The sequence below is a fragment of the Amblyomma mixtum genome, chromosome 8, assembly GCF_055824585.1.
Source record: "Amblyomma mixtum isolate Tamu chromosome 8, ASM5582458v1, whole genome shotgun sequence".
NCBI lineage: Eukaryota > Metazoa > Arthropoda > Arachnida > Ixodida > Ixodidae > Amblyomma > Amblyomma mixtum.
In genome coordinates this window covers 1,648,512-1,667,384 of record NC_143019.1, presented here as the reverse complement: position 1 = coordinate 1,667,384, position 18,873 = coordinate 1,648,512, and positions in this window count along the sequence as shown.

Genomic DNA, 18,873 nt, shown 5'->3' with positions numbered 1-18,873 from the left:
GCGAACTTACAGAGATACACTCGCCTTCATACCTGAAGGAGCAATCGCGGCGCCAGACTTTCGGTGCTCGCACACTCAGGACTTTGTAGGTGCATCCCGCTCGGGTTCCGTGCACGCTATTTCTGAAGCGAAGTATTGACAAGACGCCCGTTCAATAAAGACCCCGAAATAAAGCCAGACGAAAGATGACCGGCAGGATTGGGACACAAAGGTAAACAAAATAATTGTCAAACATAATAGCTGGAAGGAGAAGGAAAGTGTTTTTCAGCTGGTTAGTCTGTGTCAGTTGTATTTTTCTCTGTTGGAGACGATATCCGGACCCATACGGCGCCTTCCCCCGTCATCCCCTGAATGAAAGAACAAAAAATGGCGCTCCGATAGGAGCTCTGGTACTACACTCGCTCGTTCTCAGTACGGCCAGTGTAATGAAAACTGGACTTTTTCTGTCAAGCTACTGTTTGACTTGGTTCGTTTAGCTAAAACCTCTTATAGAAATCCCCTGTAATCCAGCTACTTGGAGGCCGGCGCTAGAGGACGGGTTGAGGCTGGGAGCCCTTCCCCATGTTGGCCCATGTTGTTCTCTCTCTTATAGAAATCCAGGCTTGGTATTTTCGTTGGCACTTGTGTTATTCCTTTAGACGGGAAAACTATAAATACTGATAATAAATGCAACTGACTTCTTGACATTTTGTTCTTCTTTTCGTTGTTCCTCCCTATTTTCGTGGACTGGTTATAATCACGGTTCTCCAAGATGATGTTCCTTAAAAATTTCTGCCTGAAAAAGTTGTCCAATGCGAGAGAGAGATCAGAAAGCTTTACGAAGCTTACAGATAGGTTCAATCCGGCTGTAAACCTTTAAGGGAAAGGAGCCAAGAGGCAGCAAGCTGCCCTCTAGTGCACTGCCTTTAATAAAGGCGAGTGCGCTGCAGGGCACCTTGCTACCTGTTTGCTCTTATCAGCGCATTCGTGTTTGCAGTGCAAGAAAAGCTCTCCCCATTCGGTGCCTAAACAGATATAATGAAGGCGTCTCTCATAGCCTTAGTCGCTTTGGGACGTTAAACCCCATAAACCAAACCAAACCAAGGCACAGGCGACGCCAAGTTGATCTCATTTTAAGATGAGTATCTTAGACACGTAAGTTAATTACAAAGGTGAGTGTCTCAAACTTATCGTGAGTAAATGGCGCCTCCCCCCCCCCCCCCCCCCCCCCCCCCCCCCGCCAAAAGCAGCACCGAAAAGAAAGCTTGGCGTTCATTGCTTACCAACTGCAGCGGATGAAAGCTCGCTACAGTCAAATGCAGCGTACGTCCACGTTGAAGCTGCACTTACATTCAATAGCACCATGCTCCGTTTCGTCTTAAGTAAAGCACGCGCTTTACCCAAAGTGAAAACGTCAGATAAGACCAAATTAAAAGCGCCAGAATATCCTAGATGCCTTAGATTTGATATTTTGTTTTTGTTTTTTGCCGTCATTGTTTAGCGCTGTTAAGCAGCCCCTTCCAAGCCTTAGCTTGTTGTTGCCAACTGCGTTTTTTTTTCATGTTTTTTTTTTCAATGAAATTTGTCTACTTTGTCCTTTGCTCCCCTTTCTCACACTATATAGTGCTTTACTCCGGCTTGGTCTATTTCCTGTGCTTACAATGCAAAACTCAGTGTTCGTGATGAGACATATTCTTTTTTCTCTCGATGGCTTCATTGTTGTGCATATCAACGACGCATAGTCAAGCGTGCTCCCCGGAAAGCCAGCGCGCATCGACTGTCGTCTCAGCTGTCGGCAACGAATTCTAATCGTTAGCACCATCACATGTAAGAAAGTGAGTTGTCAGGAGCGTGGTTTTTGAGTTTGTTTGTGAGTTCTCCGTTCTCACACCAGCCCTGGCAATGGACAACCAGGCTTCCGCAGCATGTTTACTCCTAAGAAGACTAGGCTCTAACATAGTCCGATAAATGACCTTGCCAGGGCTGATTCATTTTCTTACTCAGGTTGAAACTTGATGCTGCGCTGTAGCCTATAGGTGGTAGTAGTTAAGCGAGACTACACAGAAAAAGTAGCATTTCACTTCAAAGCATTTGTCGTCAAGCAGCCAGCAACAACTGGGCACGTCTTCGGGGACTTCAATTTATTTGCATACTCAGCAATTCTTGAGAAAAAGCTTTTTTCAGCCGGAAAGAGTTTATGGAACGCCGTTTTTTCATATATTGTAAGATTTTTCTATAACAATCATTATATCCTCAGATCTCCCTATGGCAGGCGTGAATTTTTTCGCACTTAACGTTTTCGCTATCGTGCAAAGCGTTCCCCATTGTTTTTTTTGTGTGTTTTTTTATGGCAGTCTTAACTTCTCGATGCGAGCGAAAGAAAAACTTTAGAATGAAGATTTTGCTACGCATCGCAAGAATGAGCCATTACCCTTACTTTCAATATTTCTATAACAGTACCTAGAAATAGTCCAATATTGAAATTTTTTTCTGCAAAAATGCTGGACTTTGAAAAGGTCCTTTTGAGTAGGCCTCGATGATTTGCATGTAGGCGTCGATGTAGGTGTCGAGATATTTGCATTGCAGTATATAAGGCGCATATGATATCAGTAACCTTGCTTGGTCATAGATGATTTAGCAGTGTCTAACTATCATCTCAAATAAGCCTAAACCACAGGTCATACATAAAGTCGGCTGCCAAACAGTTCAATGCTTGCTTCAAAACTTATAGGCCCACATAAAGCCTAGCATAGCGCCAGTTTCTGTTAACTGTGAGCCACCGACAAAATACAAAAAAAACGAAGGGAGCACTTAACGTGCACCTTAAGTATTTGACACGATAGCGTAATAGGTTAATTCCCATATATGTAGGTGGTCATTCTCTACTTTACATTCATAGATGTCTGGGAGTCCTCATGCCTCTCCTGGCGCAGTGGTGTGGCAGTTAAGCGATGGCAGGTGCTCCCAGCGGTGGGCACTTTGCGGCCCAGGTTGCTCTTCCCGCGCGACGCATCATTAACTTACCTGCCACAGCGGGTAGCTTGTGATGACGCCGCAAGGCCACATGATCTAGCTGCCCTACCTGCCTCCCAGGCTGCTCTCTGGGCACCATCTACCAGAGTCATGCTCGTGATTTTTTCGCTCACAACGTCGGATATTCTGGGTAGCGGGGCCTTCAAAGATTTCACGTTAACAGATTACCGTTGTGTCAACTTCCCGAATAATTTTACCATTTCAAGACCTTGATGTTAAAATAGGGCATTTTCCTCCCATCCTTGGCATTATGAGTCGAACACCGTCTTGCAACGCGGCGAATTTGGCACCGTAACCCAACTACGAAATCAAACGACCCTGGAACCAAAGTATTTAAGCTAAAAGCAGCCAAGGAAAAAAATAGTTCCATTCCAAGTGCTCCAGTCAATAGCCAAATTAACGCCGGCACATATCGAGCAGCTCTCAGCCATGTCGCGATTTGGGTCAGTTGTCCTGAGTCCCGAGAAAAGACCATTACTTTGAAATTGATACTCACAGGACAGAAGGTACCACCTGCGAGCAACTCGGATTAATAAGACGCAGAATTTTGATCCACTGGTAGCTGCGGACGGAGTACAAGGATGCCTTTCTGTAATGCACTGACACTGTATGAGAACTATGTATCACTAATGTGGGTGTCGTTATCACCATTTTGGCCTATTATGTTCGCATTGCAACACTGACACAAAAGGCAAGATCATAAACCAGGATCATGCCTGCAACCCGGAAACAATACCCCTGGTACGGTCTTTGTGCGCATTCTTGTACTTTGAGCCAGATATGCTGCTGCCGTTGAATTGTCCCTGCTGAACGTGAAACTAGGGCTCGTCTTCCATGTAGGCTACTACGCTGCCTTGGTGTACAGTGCAGCTTAAAAACGCCTCCTGTATATCTTCCTGGGGCCTGTAGTGTTATTGTCACTACCGAATGATAAAACTTCCAACGCATGGTACCGCCGACTGAAATGCACTTGTATACGCTTTCTTCTTTCACTGCCAGCGTCAAACCCGCTCGCACTTACTTTCACTTGAGAACTCCAGATGAGGAGGAAAACGGCAAGAATTTCACTATACTTTAGTGATAGCAGCGCAGATTTTAAAAGCAGCTGAGCAGAGATTTTAGCGCTACTAAGCCACCTTTCATAGCCACCACACGAACTAATGTTTTGTCCAATATTTGGAACTAGTCTTCGATTGCTAGGTCCCAGGGGGATTTTTGAGGTTGCTTAAAAGCTAATACCCCTGCCCCAAAACCAGTTACAATGGCCATCGAGAAGACAGCCTTCGAGATCCTCAATTGCTATCAAACTCGAAGGAGTTGTGTGGCTGCTGCATTGCAAAATTCAATGGCTATTGAAATGGGTCTGGTGTCTTACGCCAAGCATGTGGGCGCCACAATCGCTACTTTCACTTTTGCGCAACTAACGAAAATACTTTAATATAAGTATAATATATTATAAATAAGTATAATATAAATGCGCAAATGGACTTTCTTCTAGTCATGGTACGTTTTTATTTATTATTAGAGGCCAGTTTCGTTGTATTGCAAGACACTGCCGTTCGCAGAATTTGACGCCGAAGTGGCTCATTGGTTACGGCACTTGCCTGCTGACCTCAAAGACGCCGGTTCGATCCCGGCCGTGGCAGTCGAAGTTCGATCGAGGCGAAATTCTAGAAGTCTGTGTACTGTGCGACGTCAGTGCACCTTGAAGGACCCCAGGTGGTCGAAATTTCCGGAGCCCTTCAATTCGGCGTCCCTTATATCCTGAGTCGCTTTGAGGCGTTAAACCCCCATAAGCTGTCGCAGTTTTGTAAGGCTATGGCAAAAACTGATACCACTGGCGTCTCCGTCTTCTGCGATGTACACTGTAAAATTAATGCGCTCTAAGCCATACCGATACAATTTTCAAATTATTGTACAGACCGATATCTTACTCCTTCTTTTAAAGTTTCAGACAATAGTGTTTGTCCATGCATTGAACCGTGAAAGTATCGTCCAGGAGAGTACGCGTTGGCGCCACTCGAATCAACGCTAGCAACCTTGGCAACACTGCGCAACGCTTGAAGGCCCTAGAAATCCCGATAGAGTTCCACGCTGCTCCGTTGACTCTACAGAATATTGACGCTCCATGGCCTTTGAGTGGATAGTCTGTCGGTTCGAGGGCCCTTGAAATGCCCGTGTGACAACGGTACAAGCAAGTTGACAAAACGGGAAAACGCGTCTCGAATGCACAAAAAGAGCGAGCAGAAGGATTGGTGCGTGTCACAGGTTAAGGAGCGAGGGACATCAAACGGGCTGCCCGCCTCTGAAATAAATGGAGGCGAACCACCTATGTGTCCTGCCGTCAAAACACCTCGCCGAAGAGCATTCAGAGTGCGGCTAGCCCAACGTATGACCAGTTTCGGTACGTGCTATGCGTTTCCTATAGTAGTGTGAAGAATATAAACAACTGTCTGTGAAAAGGTAAATAGCAAATATTTATCTTTCTGCTCCTGCCACGTTGTTCAGTTCTAAGTTCGCCATCCCGGCCCAGAAGTTTTTATAAAGAAAAGCGCTCTTGTCCTCTTCATCGCAGTTCTCGTGTTTGCGTCTGGATTCGGCGTCACACGGTGAGTTGGTTGCTGGCCGGGAATTTATAAGCAGTGTTGCTCTTAAATTAAGATCTTAAGTAAGACTTCAGTGCCTGTAAGTGGCATTAGGCCATTTTAAGCATTAAATACGCGGACATTCAGCCAAGAAATATTTGTGTTCCTAAACCAATCTTTCTCTCCAGAATTGCGCTGAAATCATCAACCTGTTTTCCGTTCATTTTCAACTCATTCTGCTGGCAACACAACTGCTCAACAGTTGGCCATTATCACAGTTACCCGACACGTTTTATTCCAAGAAGATGTGTGAGTGTACTCATTCTCCGAAGTTTTAAGTTAGCAATGCAGAAATTTATTGTTAGGTTTCGCCTCGTAAATGCTGGCTTGCAACAAAAAGCGGTCGAATTGTTTGTAAGGGTGGAAGAGCGGACTAGTTGGCAGTTCATCTTGAGGAAAAACACAGCGCACTCCTAAGACAGGGACAAAGAAAGACAAGACGATACAGCGCTGACTTCAACTGATTATTTTATTGTGGAGCAACATATATATATACGTTCGAAAAGTGGGCGGAAAGACATGAGCAACATCTGCTGTGTTTGCACGCGACCGAAAGATAACAAACTACAATTGAAAACAAAACAACAAGCCGGCTCCCTCTTGAGGAAACTCAAAGGAAGCCAAGTGAGTGCTGCCCCAGACCACCAACACAAAGTCGCTGTGGTGCCGTACCTGCATGGTCTCTCTCACAGGCTCAAAAGAATTGGACAAAAGGCAGGTGTCCGAGTAGTGTTCTCGGCGCCCGACAAGCTATCCAAGCTTTGTCGCAGAGTAAATGCCCCGGCTGTGAGAGAGCCAGCCTGCCTTGTTAGGCACTGCGCACCCTTCGTTCCTTGCGAGGTTGGTGTAGTTTACAAGATAGCCTTGAGCTGCGGCAAGGCCTACGTGGGGCAAACCGGACGTTGCCTAAATGAGCGTCTTATGGAGCACTCAAATAATGTTTTTAACACCGTTAAGAAAAACCTGGGTGTTCACTGTTTAAAGTGCCCCTCCGGTTCCTGCGAGCCTTTCCTTCATGACTGCTCGGTCATCGCGAGAAACGTGCATCAGTCCACACGCGAAATTATAGAAGCTGCCCACATTCTAAAGCTAGGTGAAGATTGTGTTAGCACACCCTCGATAGCGCTAACGAAACGCGAGTTAGATTATTTGAGCCAGGCATAGAGCAACATTAATGTGTAGGATTCCGAAATACGTCTTTTAGCCTTTTTTACTTTTTGGACAACGTTGTTTTCTGTCTTCTGCTTTTAACGTCCCTTTTGGTATTTTATCTGTTTTAAAAATTTTGTTAATGGTCGTTTTGGCCTTTTAGTGCATTTTGTTCACTTGTTGTCATCTCCTTGTGTTTTTTTGTCTCTTGTACTGCCTGCTTGCGTCATCCTTTTAAGCGTCATCCTTTTAAGCGTGTTCCGTTTAATCGCCCTTCCACTTGTCTTTTTATCTTGTCTAGTTTTCATTTTTTGCTGCCTCCAAGGGTCACCCTTGCCCTCATGTTGTTTTGAATTGTAGTTTGTTATCTTTCGGTCGCGTGCAAACACAGCAGATGTTACTCATGTCTTTCCGCCCACTTTTCGAACGTATTTATATGTTGGTCCACAATAAAATAATCAGTTGAAGTCAGCGCTGTATCGTCTTGCCTTTCTTTGTCCGTGTCTTAGGAGTGCGCTGTGTTTTTCCTCAAGACGAATTGTTTGTTCTTCGCGGCAGTCTATTTCATGGGGCTCCACGTGGAGTCATGGGACACCGCCAGTCGATCTGAAACGCCTCTCCAACGCTCTGCTCTGCGCAGCTCTGTATAGCTTATAACGGGGTATATAGCAGTATAGCAGCTTACAGCAGTGTGTCGTAGAGGGGAATGCAGCATACCTGCGAAGGAGGCCCTTAAGGACGAGATGAAAAGGAAAAATATATACAAAGAAACAGGCAGCCTGTACACTCTCTGTCATCGAGTTTCTTTGCACCATAGTGTAAACGTACTCTGTGATTCTATATTGGCGGTTTCCTATAATGTGTAGGTCTATGTCTCCGCAATGCAATTCTTCATTATTGGACTTGAGCCGTGTAAGATCTGGCGAAATTTTTTCGTCCACTCAAGTAAGAGCTTTCTTTTTAAAGTAGTTGCAGATCGATTATGGCTGTATTTCTAGTTGTTAGAGGCCGTTTCGTGCCCGTTTTGCTGGGATTTCAAGGAAAATAGCAGAGTAAACAGCTTTCAGGATGATTTTTAAATGAGAATCCTGTTGTAAACACTACCACAAGAAGGATTCTGAGCAGACCAAACAGTTTGGCGCTGGTGTGTCATCACTCCTTGACCTGAGTGTATGCTGCCACCCTACTTGGAATTGTTGAAGTAGTTCAAGTGTCATTGCATAATTTTAAATATATCCTTCACCTTTTATTTCAAGAAGGCGAGTGTGTTCATATCCTGCTGCACTGATGAAATCACGAGTAATACTTCGACGGTCGAGAATGATCGCCTTTCGGAGGCAGCGACAAATACAAGCATTTAGGCACACAAAAATTTAAACGTCGGGAAACTGCGAAAAAATGTAGAGTTTTATTGACATAAACATTGACAGAACGGTCATGAGTCCGTAACGCGTCTGTTCAGCTTTCGGCTTTCGCACAGTTGACAGACTATGAAAGAATTTAATATACGGTGTTTAGATTTAATGCAACTGGCGGCAGTGACAGCGAAAGAGCGGAAGTTGAACATGTGCTCCTTGCCATGACTCGTTGTAGGGAAGTCATTCGTAACATCACTGCGTCCTGACCAATCAGCGCGGCGGTATTCTGTGCCTGCGTTTGTGAAGCCACCGACCACGACGCCGCAAAACATAATTACGAGACAGTTACCACCAACGCTATAAAACGAGGCAGGAATGCAACATTAATGCTTTATTGTCAGTCACGCACGAACAACACGGCTGGCAACAATCATCTCTGTAAAAAATTTCCATACAAATATTATATAAAACACGCAGCAAGTACATGTACCCGATGTAAAAATTTTATAGCACGATTTTATGTCACCGCCGTCTTCCACTAAGCCTGCAATATTTCCCGGTACATGTATGCAGCTTGGTTCTGAGGGTAGTACTTTGACAAGACACATTTATTCTGAAGTAATGTGCATTCGGCACAAGAGGTAAAATTTATTCTGCGTCTCGTTCCATGGGATTACAATGTCTGGTGTACGGGCTGGTATTTTGTACTCCCACTGAGCCCTGTTTAAATCCCTGCCTCATCCAGAAGTGCAATTCAAAAGATGGCACACTTGTCTACGTTCCTGTTGCGAGGGACAACAAAGGGCATATGCAGGGGCCTGTCCAGAGTCTCCAGAAAGTCCTCATCCGCAAAGGTTGGGCAAAAAGTTGTCGCAAATAACGCCGTTATTGTCTCGCGTCCCCTCCAGCCTGCAGCTTTCAAATCTCCTTAGCCCTAATTTAAATCAACTGGCCAGGCAGGCGCCTCTATGAAAGAGAGCGGCTGCAGCTTGCTTTCAAATGTCAGCGGGAGCGAGGATGCCGTGTTTGCGGAAGTGATTTGCCAGTGAGCGCTAATTAATTTAATGGAGATTCTTTACGGCACAGCGCATACGGCGCATAATTAGAGGGGTGTACGGCTGAAATAACGTGTCGTCGTTTCGGGTCCATTGTTGTGCTACTCTGAAACATTTCCAGGTCGTATAAAGCGTGTTAAAAAAGTTACCAAATTTCTTCCATCTCTATAGCCAGCGACTGCGAGTGATAGCTCCATTGTGGCTCAAGCGAGAGTGTATTATTTAGTACAAAATCATGTTCCAAGGCCACATATGATATATCCTCGGAAGGGCCCGCTCTTCCGACGTCGTATTTAAAAATACTAGCCAGTGTAGAACCTGTCCTCCTATTGCGTAAAGGTTTGGGCGAGTTGGTAACACATGCTATGCAAAGAATGGCGCATCAGAAAGAGACGAGTTCGAACAGGAACACCCACAAAATTTTTTTTCAGCTCAGCATATGTGCTGTTGTCCAGCTCTCATTGATTGCTATCATACCACTGCTCATGCGCAATGTCACGACTTGCGTATCTTTCCGAGCATCTACGTGTGTTTTGTTTTTGACCAACTTTTTTTATTATGGGTGCATGCGTTCAGCGGTTTGACAGCCCTGCAATAAAGTTATAAGTTGCGTGTGTTGCCATTCATCCTCCTCTTTTTCTAGCGCGCAATCCGTTCGATAATGGTCAATGGAACTAGCCTATGCATTTGTAAACACTCTGAAATATTCAAATAAAGCAGGCGCTAAGCTGATTCAGAAATTTGCACTAGAAAAAAAGTAACATTGAGCTCCACTGAGCTTTGAAGGTCTAAGGCATTCCTCGGCAGGGCCTTCATTAGATACAGTATGCTTGATGCATTCGCCATGAGTAATGAAAAATATCGCCACCACAAGCAGCGCATCAGTCGCACTCTGCTCTCGGTAGAACTTGTGTAGTGGTACAACAACTCAACGAGATCACTTTAGCTGACCTTCTTTATCGCTGGCGATTATTGACAACACAACAAAGCGCCTAGCTACGTTGTCTTGCAGTCAATAAAGCAATAAGTAACACTGTATTAAAAAAATTCTGTCGTTGCTGACTTTCCCTCGTGACAAAATACGAATACTTTCGTACGCTGACCGATGCTAGCGGATGTTAACAACCTCATATATTCAAAAATATTTGAGTCTCTTGAATACGCCTGTCTCCCATAGCACTCGTGCAGCGTCTTAAAATCAAATATTTATTTATAGAAACTTGACAGTTATCTAAGGCTTTGAAAAAAAAAATCATGGATATGCTTGACAGGTGTTAGCCCCACACCTCTCCCTATTTGGCACAGCACTCGATAGTAGTAGTAGTAGTAGTAGAAGACGTTTATTCGGCCAAAAGTTACAGGCCGAGCATATCGACCGCCTGGGCGACCAGAAGTCGCTGTTCTTCCTCCCCTTCAGCGCCAAGCCAGTCGAGCCAGGTGGTGATGGATAAAGAAGGTGGGGGGTAGGAACCCGACTGCTGAGCAGCCGGGCAATAGAAGAGGCAATGGGCAAGGTCCGCATAGTTACAGGGGCAGTTGGGACAGGAAGGGTCCGATCGATAGCGATAGAGAAAGAGGCGAGACGGGGTGATGATTGCATTCATTTGAACGTGCCGAGAAGGCGAGCCTCCGGCACTGTGAGTGATGGATGAGGGGGAGGGTAAAGGCGTTTGTCGAGGCGGAGCTCGAGGTAGACCTCTTTTATGGTGCGGCGAAGGGTGAGTCTCCCACCGTCCTCCGAGGGCTTGGGCCAGGGGATCAACGGTGCCCGGAAAAGTGTGTCACGGGCGAGCTGATGAGCCAGCTCATTGCCGTCAATCCGTGAATGCCCAGGGACCCAGCGGAGGAAAACGATGGAAGGCTGCAAAGCGGAGACCGCTCGTTCGACCTCCTGTTGAAGAGAAGGGGTTAGGGTGCGTTTCTGTATGTGGTGTATAGCGGCTTGTGAGTCTGAATAGACTGTGTACTCTTGAAGAGAGGGAAGGAGGGCAAATGACTGGAGGGCATGCGCAATGGCGAGGACCTCGAGGGACAATGCATCCGGAGGGCGTAGAAACGGCCCGCTGGTGTGAGTTTCAGGAGCGGGGAGGTGGGGGTGGTACAGGGCGTAGCCGCAGGAACCTCGAGGAGCCACGAAGGAGGCATCCGTGTAAGCTACACCCTGGGTATCAAAGAGAGGGGAATGGTGCTGTGCGGCCGCATGACGACGGCCGGCGTGCAGAACGCGGGACATGTTGGACGGAAGGGGGAGGATCTGAAGATTGGGAGCCGGGGTGGGAATAGGAGAGGTAAACGGGGCGCAGGGAATGGGCGAGATACCCGCTTGAGTCAGTAACCACTGACCCTGACGGGTAAAGGAAAGCCGGGCAATCTGCGAGTCATGATGGAGAGAGAGCAGAGAACGGAGAGGATGAAAGAGGCCTGTTGCAAAGATCTTTGCAGTAGAGGTAGTGATAGGGAGGTTGAGAGCTGCCTTGTAGAGGCCCACAAGGGCAGTCTCAAGAGCGTTACGTTGAGTCTGATTGAAGGAAACGTAGGGTGCAAAGTACAAGACCTTGTTGAGGGCCAGCGCGTGGGCAACTCGGCACGCATGAGCCTCGTGGAGACCTGAGCGCCGAGTGACCACGCGCCGCAGGAGGTGAGTTACGGAGTGGCAGGTGGTGACAGCACGGTGGAGGGCTTGCACGTTCTTGGCTGCATGCAAAGGAAAGCCAAGAACTTTACACTGCGTGACGACAGGAATGGGAGAGCCAGAAAGGTGGAGAGAGACGAATTGGTTGTGTGAGCGCTGGTATGAGGAATGGTTGAGGAGAAGGAGCTCAGATTTTTCAGGAGCAGGAGAGAGGCCAGCAGTGGTGAGAAAGGAGTCGATGAGATCTAGGCCACGTTGCAGGGTGTCCTGTACGTGACCGGGAGAGCCAGACGAACACCAGAGAGTGATGTCATCGGCGTAAAATATATGATGCAGGTCGGGAATTTCAGCTAGCTGGGAGGCGAGAGGGGCCATAGCAAGATTGAAAAGGGTAGGAGAGAGAACAGCACCTTGAGGAGTGCCTCGGGTGAGGTTGTGGGGGTCGGACAGATAGGTGTCGACTCGAAAGCGAGCGACTCGTTTAGAGAGGAATGAGCGGATATAACATTACATGCGGGAGCCACAGTCTAGGGAGGCGAGTTGGGAAAGGATGTGGTCGTGGCAAACACCGTCGAAGGCCTTACGAACATCGACGGTCACAAGTGCGTGAATTTGAGTGGGGGTAGGTGACAGAAACGTGTGCTGGAGAACCAGAAACATGTCCTGTGCACAGACGTGGCGTCGGAAGCCGATGAGAGAAGGAGGGAAGAACTCCTTCGTCTCGAGAAAATTAGAGAGGCGAGTCAGGGCCATTCGCTCAAGGGTCTTACCAACACATGATGTCAGGGAGATTGGGCGGAGGTTAGAGAGAGAGGGAGGCTTGCCCGGCTTTGGAATCATAGAAATGAGGGAGGAGGTCCAGGAGCTGGGCAGGCAGCGGCTGTCCCATGCCTCATTGTAGGTTTTAAGGAGGAATTCTTTGGCGCAGTCAGGAAGGTTGCGAAGTGTGGTGTATGTAATGGCATCCTCACCGGGAGCCGAGCGTGTAGCATTAGCAGCCAGAGCCGATTCGAGCTCCCAGAGAGTGAAGGATTGGTCCAGATCGGGGTTAGGTCCACCGCAGTACACCGGGTAGGAGGGTGCCAGAGGGGGCGGGAGATAGAGAGAGGCGAGCTGATCAAAAACATCGGAGGGAGTTCCTTGAGTGAGGGCTTTAGCTAGAGTGGGAGCAAGGGCAGGCTTAGTGCCAAGGAGGGATTTGAAGAGAGACCATGTGGATCGCGAGTGCAATGCAGAGTCAAGACGGTCACAAAGAGCACTCCAACGAGAGTGCTCGAGTGAGGCGCAGTGGGCGACGATCTCGGCCCGCAGAGCAGTGATCCGGGAAGAAAGTTGGGCATTGTGGGGTTGACAGCGGAAGGAGCGTTGAAGACGTTTACGGCGACGCCATAAACGGAGTAGGTGAGGATCTGGGTCTGGGACTGGGTAACAAGAGCGAACACGACGGCTACTTGACGTGAGCGCTGCAGTGATGCGCGACGTCCAGTCGTCGTAGGATTGAAAGGAGTCAGAGGCGAGATTAGCGCGGAAGGCGCGCCAGTCAGTATGAGTGACCGGATCACATCGAGGGATGTGGGAAAGAGAAGTGGAAATGTGGACAAGATAGTGGTCACTGAGAAGAGTTTCGGCTGTCACTTGCCAGTGAAATGAAAGTGAACCGCGAGAGAAAGTGAGATCGGGTGTCGTGGGACGCTGTGAGGCAGTGCCCGCTCGAGTAGGGGAGCCAGGAGTATTGAGAAGGGTGAGGTGGCGTTCCTGGGCCAGACAGTGGAGGAGGCGGCCGGGTTTGAGGGTTTGAGGGTAGCCCCACAGTGTGTGAGGGGCATTAAAGTCACCACCAAAGAAGAGATGGGAGTTAGAAGGAAGAGAGTTAAGGAACTTGCCCAGGGCGGAAAATAAAGAGGAGGTAACAGGGGGGTTGTAGAAGGACAAAAGGGCGAGTGAGACGCGGGAAGAAGGGTGGTAATAGACCAAACCAACTAAATATTTAAGAAGGACGGAGGGGATATCAAGTGGCTCCACGAGCACGTCGCTACGTACATAAATAGACGCAAGTGGTGTGGCCGTAGCAGCATGGTAGGCGCGGTAGCCTGGGACAGTGCGGGCCGTCCGGGTCTCCTGGAGAAGGAGAAAATGGGGCAGGGAGGGCGGGCGAGTAGATACTGGTGGAGGGGGGTCTTATTATGGCACAGATTTCGGCAGTTCCACTGCACAATCTCGAGGTCCTCGCCAAAAGCCATTATGATAGTGTAGAGGTAGAACTTCGTGAGGGTACGCGTTCCTTCTTTTTGGCCGGGGGCAGTGATTCATGCAGGGATTGGAGCGTAGAAGTGAAGGATTCTAATTGTTTGGATTGTGCTTGGAGGGTGGTAAGAATCTGCAGAACCGATGTCTCGAGCTGAACCAAGCGAGTGTGGTGTGCCTGTGTGGTGGTTTCGAGAAGATCAGCCAAAGGGGCGACCTGGGCGGTGGAGGAGGGAGTGGTGAGTGTGGCAAGGTGCTCATTTAGCTTGGTAAGCTGGGAGGTAAGAGAGGAGGTGGTTGTCTGGAGGGTTTGGGTCAAGGCGTGGATCTGTTGTTGTAGGTCGTGGGAAATGCGCTGTTGCTCTCGCTGCTGGCGTTCCAGCATAGCGAGCCGGAGGTCGAAGGAGCGGCTCTCGTCAGTCAGGGATGGAGAGGGTGGTGCAGTGGAAGAGACGCTGGAAAGGGACGCTGGAACCGAGGAGCCTTTAACTTTGGCGGCGTAGGAGCCTGGTGGTGACGTGACCGGAGCTGACGGAGGTTCATGATTAGAGGAGGAGGAGGGGGTGGGTTGCGTGGCCCGGCGCAAAGCTAGGCGTCGTAGGTACGCAGCTTTGGCACACTCGCGTTGTTTACCGAGGAGAAAGGGGCAAGTGGATATCGATATATAAACGTGCACAGAAGCAAAGGGAACGCAAAACCTAAGTACAGAAGCTAACGCACAGCCTGAATGCGAGGCCATATACTGTGTAACGCAAAGAGTTCATGCCGTGCACTCAGGCGGAAAACAAGTTGGATGAAAACGCTGATTAATAAATACAAGCAGAAAAAGTTCACCGTAAGGCTCCAACTACATGTTTTGGAGCGGCAATAAATATACACAAACATTTTTTCTAAAAGATGAATTGAAGCGCTATCCGTGAACATGGTGAATACACCAAGGTGATTGTCTAGAGGATCACAGATTTGACACTTCAGTATCTGTGTGCCATGATTTGTGCGCACGTTTCCTTGTGTGCAAGATTCGTATCGCATCTGCTGTACAGTTATGTAGAGGTATTTCCGAAAAAGGCAATAATCCCCCTACGACATACCATACCATATCGTAGCATTACATACCATACCATGCTGCACAGTACTATATCACTTCATACTTACCATATCACACCACACCATACTGCACTGTTCCATACTATGACATACAACAGAATGCAATCCCCTACCATACAGTACGATGCCATACCATAACATGCCGTTCCACGCTGTCATATCATGCCATAGCTTAACACACCCCGTCATACCACACAAAATCTTATCATGCCCTTCCTTCTTAATCAAATGCGCCTCATGACGTTTGGTTCGTTTCTGATATTGTACAAGAAAACTGCCGAACAGCGCACCATTTCTAACCCAACTCAACGAGCAGGTCACGCAATGTGCGGACACATCGATTGCCCTGCCTCGTCCCGACGGAAGGAGTGACGGGCGGGAAATACGGGAAGGTTAGTGCCTCGACGCCTGATCTTGCTTTCGACGCACGAACGCCGTACGTCTACAGTGAAATACTTCCGTGCAGCGTATGTGAAGCTAGGGCCACCTTGGGCTAAAACCAACGCGGATCCGAACTCTCAGCCAGTAGAAAATGGTGTACACTAAGGTTTAACGCAGTCACATAAAGGTTAGACACCTGCACACGTATGGTCTGAACGAACAACACTAAGCATTCTTTGTTCACACCTTTAATTTAGAGAATGGCATAGGAGGTGACGATTCGAACTAAAAGGAAAGGAAGAGAACTGGGGGAGATCGATATGAGAGAACAGGAGTTGTTAGTGGGCACAGTTCAGTGCAGCAGGAGCTAGAGGACACTTAGTAGAACCAGTGATACCAAGCAGACAAATGAGATAGAACTGGCACTGTTACCGTAACCCGTAAAAAAAGAAAGACAAAGGGCAAGGAGGCTAATAAAACTTTTGAGCCTGGTGGTGACCAGGTAAAAGTCCTTTTGGCTTGTTACCAGTGAGATAAGTGTTCTACTCTTTATAAAAGGAAGTTGCTTTCCTAGGAGGTCCATGCAAAGGCCGAAAAGGTAAACAAAAACAGACACACCCTGTTTATATATTTAGTTTTAGCGAATACCACGTCAACATCTGAGTAAATAACTTTGCTCCCCCTCTTCCTCTCTTTAAAATATCAATCGCCGTGGGCATGTTCATACGCACTGCGTGTAAATAAATCTCCCTCTTCCGGAAGAAAGCCAGCTTATAGTCTGCAGTCCGCCGCGATAAATTGTTCTTGCTCGCAGTGCTCGCATTAGCGATGCCAGATCTATTTCAAGCATTTTCTTTCTGTTTGCATCCGCCCGTGGTCATTCTTCCAGCACACTTCAAAGAAGACTGATGTGACCCGCTTCGACAATGCGGGTGACAACATGCACTACATTTTTGGGAGCTTGACGCATTGAATATTGGCGATATCTCGCAAAACTGCCTCGCAGCTCTTTAAATCTAGCCTTGATGCGCGGGATTTTGTAATATGACATCGGCATTTCTTTCAAGTTCTGTAAGCCTGTTTTTCTTGTACTTTAAAACCTAAGCTTGTAGTGCTCTGTATAATCTGCTTGCAAAGTTAAAACTCAAGTTCGCGCTAAACTCATTAGCATTTTCTCTCTCAGCTTGGTCTGTTTCCCAAAGTTCGCGCTCTCAGACAGCGCTCAAGAAAAAGATATACGAACTTAGCATGAAATGGCGGTTTGTATCGGTTTAAACAGGTTTTCTTCTTTCACATGGTGCCATGCAGAGAAATGATGGTTCGCAGCTTGTATCCAAAACATCGCGGTCAAAAACAACGCTAGCGCTCATTTGATAAGAGCTTACCACAAAATCGCTCTTCACCGTGGCTGGTGTAATCCCCTCCAGACATAGTGTTCGCACTTCGTAACCAAAACTTTTCGTTTATAAACAACGACAGCACTGAATGTTCAAGACAGTGCAAAAACACTGTTTGCACTGGTTGATAAAGTTCATTGCACGCAGTGCAAGAAGGAGGCAGACGCGCTTGCAGAATCCTGTCGGTTCCATAGAAGTAGTTGAGGCGGAAAGCAAGCCAGGAAATCGATGAGGTCTGGGCACGCAGTCTGAAGCCTGAAGCTGTAGGTCATCTCCCTCTGAGAACATTTCGTCGGCGCAGGCCGAGCAGACCTAGCGTGTTCGAGTCGTATTAGTGCCAGCATGGTAAGCTACGCAGCAAGCTCCGCAGCTGTAGTGTAGCCGTTTTCCATCTCATTTCTCTCGTTACTGCTGCCGTCCATTCGAGCCATCAATTTCCAAACACGTCTTCTGATCCCGGCAAGCTAATCTTATTTTCTCTTTACCCCTTAACATCGCCTGCCAAAGAAAAAAAATCGATCCGGATATCTGCTGCAGCGCGCTGACTACAAATAGGCTCCTAAGCTCCCGGATTAACCATGAGTGACTTAATGGTTCCCTACATGAATAACTCACGTACTATCGGGGACAAAAATTAACGGACCCCCTCCAAGCTCTAAACCGTGCCGCACTGCATTCGAGTGTCATCATGACGATCCAATCCTCGTGGGGAGTTCGGTGTGGTGTGCAATATTGCACCAACCATATATTCGCTAAGAAAAATGACATTGAATAAGAACCCAAGAGCCTAATGTTCCAACCAATGGAAAACTTATGGAAACAAAATAAAATGCATCACCGAAAAGTAAATATTTGAATTCGCTATACTATTTCATGCATTCTGCTCTCCATGAACTGTTGACTTTTTATTTTTTCGTCACAATGTTTTACCTTTCAATTTCTTTTATACTAGCGCGTACAACACAAATGAGGTTAGTGATTCCGGCTACCTAAGAACAACTTTATTCCCGATGGGGAGGGGTTTGACAGCGTTTACTTATCGACGCAGTCTTGCGAAAACAAGGCTGGAAATCAAACTCAGCAGCGATTGAGACTCCCCAATACCCATTGATTATTGTGTTTAGGGATGAAAAAAAGACGTTGCTGTAAGTGTAAAAAGCAGTTTTTGTAACTTCAAAGGGCAAAAAAGGAATTACAATTATAGCCGGGGATGGGAGTGCTTTATTGATGGTCTATCTCTAAAGATAACCCACACCGCCAACCCTTTACATTCTTTCATAAAAGAGTACCTTGTATGATTAATGTCACGTGTTTGATTTTGTGGGGGAAAATCTAATCTCAGTTTCAATTTTTCTCAACAATAGAAATATCATTTGCAGCTCTACTAAACTTAAAATGACCTGATACGTTGGACCTCAGGCTGTTGTAAACTAAAAATGTAATAACATTGTTGTTAGAGTCAATTTTATGGTGAGAAAGAGTGCAAAGTCTAAGAATAGTTCTTGACTGATGTGGAGTCAACAGCCAACTGTACCTGCACTGGCAAAAACCGACTACCGCAAAGCCTAAAAAAATTCTCGAGGTGCCCTCGCACAGTCTGTCGCCATTTATATTTCCGATTTCTGTGCGCGTGTGGCAGGGCACATTTGTCGCGCCAGAATGGAGCGGCGATCAATAACCGTGTACGGGAAGAGGCGCGAAACGGGGTCGGGCCGAACGTCGATCTTGTCCGAAGTGCAGAGAGAGGAAGTGGGTGGCACTCGTGGGGTGCACTGTCCGCGCCCTTGTAAAGCTGACCTGGTTTGTCACACCTGGCACATTCGTGTCTGGAACCCTGAGGTATTATACAAGGGGTTTCATCTAAGACCTCACACTATTTTTAAAAATATACTT